The sequence below is a fragment of the Callorhinchus milii genome, unplaced genomic scaffold (assembly GCF_018977255.1).
Source record: "Callorhinchus milii isolate IMCB2004 unplaced genomic scaffold, IMCB_Cmil_1.0 Scaffold783, whole genome shotgun sequence".
NCBI lineage: Eukaryota > Metazoa > Chordata > Chondrichthyes > Chimaeriformes > Callorhinchidae > Callorhinchus > Callorhinchus milii.
The window spans coordinates 2460-5712 of NW_024705524.1; the positions used below are offsets into that span (position 1 = coordinate 2460).

General features: G+C 45.1%; 1 pseudogene; it reads right to left on the reverse strand.

Moving 5' to 3' along the window:
• Positions 1-1281: 1281 nt before the first annotated feature.
• LOC121852344 lies at positions 1282-2035 on the reverse strand (annotated as a pseudogene).
• Between the last annotated feature and the right edge of the window lie 1218 nt (positions 2036-3253).

A 3253-nucleotide genomic window follows, 5' to 3' on the forward strand; every position in this document is an offset into this window, starting at 1 on the left:
TCACCACGACGCTTGTGCCAGGCTAGGTGCATGTTGAGGCCACGTGTTCAGTGTCGAACGTCACGGGCAGACCCAGCAGGTGCCACGGGTCGACTGACTGAGATGACCGAGATGAGTGGCTGATGCACCACCTGTGCCCCTACTGTGCCATCTTGCTGTGCTTTAGCCACCCGGCGCTTCGACGATTTGCTTGTGTGGCGATCGAAACGTTGTGAACCATTATTATTTTTTCTCCCTACGGGACTTTACCGAAACAACCAAAGAGTATGGATTCCTGCAGTCACGAAAGCTTCAAATCAAGATTAATTAGTGTTTACATGTGAGAGGAAATCGGAGCACCTGGAGAAATCCAAGCAAATGGGGGGCCAACGCTCTATCACAAAAAGAGATGGAACAGGCGGAGTCCACATTTTTCGATACCGCCTTCTCTACCTCCTTGACGACCAACGGGGTGGGAGTTTTCGCAACATTTTTGTAATCCCCAACCCTCACCTCCACGCAGTCGTGGATTACAGGCATACATAGCCACAACCACCCGGCTAAAGTAGCTGTAATGCACATCTACAATTCTACAAAAAGGTCATGGGTCAATTGGTTTGATTTCTATGCAAATAAACCAGTCTCCAACGTATGCACATTTAGATTCGCGTTCGGCCGCCAATGGAACAGGTGGAGTGCAAAAGCAAAGTGGATGTACTGATTGTATCTTCATTGTGGGACTCATCCAGCAGTGGAGTGACATGGGCTTCAGGTATCCACGTGTAGACGGGCAATAAACACTGGGGTCACCTAGCGATAAATGTTTGCCGGTGCACATTGGGACCGGCTCACACGTAGATGGCCACAGGCAGTCTCCAGCCACTGGCGTGCAACGCAGCGAAGGGAATGGATGAGTGGGTGAGTGGATGAGTGGATGAGTGGGTGAGTGGGTGAGTGGATGCGTGGGTGATTGAATGGGTGAATGGGTGACTGGATGAGTGGGAACAGTGTTGTTGATCTCCCATTTTTGCCAGTGCATCCAAGTCTGGAGTTATTTTGGTTGTGGCAATTCTCAGGATAGATCTGAGGTGCTGATCCGTTAACTTTGATCTGTGACGGGCTTGTTGGCGTTCATGACGCTGAATGTCTGCTCACACACATAAGTCGAGCCAAACAAAGTCAGTATCTTCTGTGCAGTCCTCCGGAGGTTTGGAAACGTGGCTCTGTTAAGTGAAGCATAAAAGTCATTCAGTTTAACAGAGTTGAACTTCTCCTTTAGGACGGAGTCAGACTGAAGATCTATCAGTTCCAACTGTAGCTCCTGTGGTGCTGTTTCAGGGTCTTGTGACAGGGGGCAGGACACCAGCTGAAGTGACTGTTCAATGTTTTCGAAATCAGAGAACCTATGGCAGAATCCTCCGTGCAGGTCCTCAAGTGATTTGCTGTATTTTTTGCGTTTCGCGGTGCCTCTTCCTGCATGGCAAGTGTGGGGAAATGAGCGAAAGATTTGTTCGCAATTTGTCCGGAGAACAAAGTGAGCTTGGATTTGAAGGCTTTCACATGTTTGCACATGTCGTGAACAAACTGATCTTTCCCCTGCAGTTTCACATTCAGCTCATTCATGTGTGAAAATATGTCCACAGCAAACGCAAAGTCACTAAGCCAGTTCTTGTCGCTTAGCTCAGGGAATTCGTCAGATTTCCCCATCAACTCCAAAAATGCGATGATATCTTCTTTCAGCTCCCACACTCGTAACACTTTCCCCAAACTTAACCAGCGGACACGAGAGTGGTACAGCAAGTCCTGATGATCCGCATCAGTTTCCTCCAGGAACGTAATAAACTGACGGTGCTGAAGTCCCCTTGCTCGTATAAAGTTCACACGTTTACGACTGGATTCACGACATGATTAAGCTGCAATACAGACTTACACAGGATTCCTGATGGATGATGCAGTGAAGGAAAATAAGATCCTGGACAGGGTTTTCCTCTTTCACTTTATCCTGGATTCTTTTCAGCAGCCCAACATTTTTTCCAGTTAAATTTGGGAGATCCATCCATTGTGACATTGACAAGTTTACTCAAAGTAGCGTCATTCTTTCGATGACAGCAGATACCTGGTTATACAAGTCCTCTCCCCGCGTTGTTCCTTTCACGGACTCCATGGTCAAAAACTCCTCTGTTATCGCAAAACTGTCGTCAATGCCTCGGATAAAAATGAGGAGCTGAGCAGTGTCTTTTACGTCCGTACTTTCTTCCAGTGCTAGTGAATATAATTCAAAGGAATCAGACTTTTTGTTTAATTGACTGGCTATATTTTTATCAATCAGTTCCACACGGCGAGTCACAGTCCTGCGTGATAAACTGACTTTTTCAAATTTGCTTTTGATCTCCGGACACAAGATGTCTGCTGTCTGTACCATGTATTCTTTTACAAACTTGCTTTCGGAGAAAGTGGTAATGAGTGGTAATGTTGGTGAGAAGAAGTTTTTAAAGAAAATTGAAATCGAAGTGAAGAAGGAAATTATTGAAAAGTTTGTATAATTAATGATTTTTCAAACTTTAATTATGTTTTCTGTGCTTAAAACTTTTTAAAAAAACTGTGGGGTCTAGAACGGACTCGTGAAATTCGGAGAGAACTCGGAGTTAAGTTTTGTTTGTTTTGTAATTACACAAAGCGTAACAGTTATGTATATAACTTTTGTTATATAAAATTCCTAGTAAGATATTAATTTTGTGATGTAGTCATACCCCTCCCCCTCATTCAAGCCGTAATTTTATAGAGCGAAAGCGCCGAGTACGTAAATCGCTAACATAAGAACCCGTTAATCTCTTCTCGCATCATTCATACGATGATGCGGTGAAGTAAACGTTCATACGATATTACAGTGAATGCTTCCAAAAACAATACTGTACCCAAATATTACTGTTAACTTACTTTCAATAGAAACATGAATTGCTCATACGAATATTATCTCTCTCTCCCGGTCAAAGTCCGCCATCTATTGGGGAAATGGGGGCATTACAGGAGGAAGGTAAAATTTAATTTAATAATAATATTTGGACAAGTTCGGCGGGCCGGATTAAAAAGCCCAACGGGCCGTATACGCCCAACGGGCCGTACTTTGCCCATGTCTGGCCTAGGTACACAGCCTAGATACACTACTCTGGCTACGCTCTGGGGTCCTTCGGCTACAATTACCCTAGGGGAGGCTACCTGACCCGACCCAGCCAAGGTGCGGGTCTGGACTCTGGCTTCCTCGGAACTCGCCCTT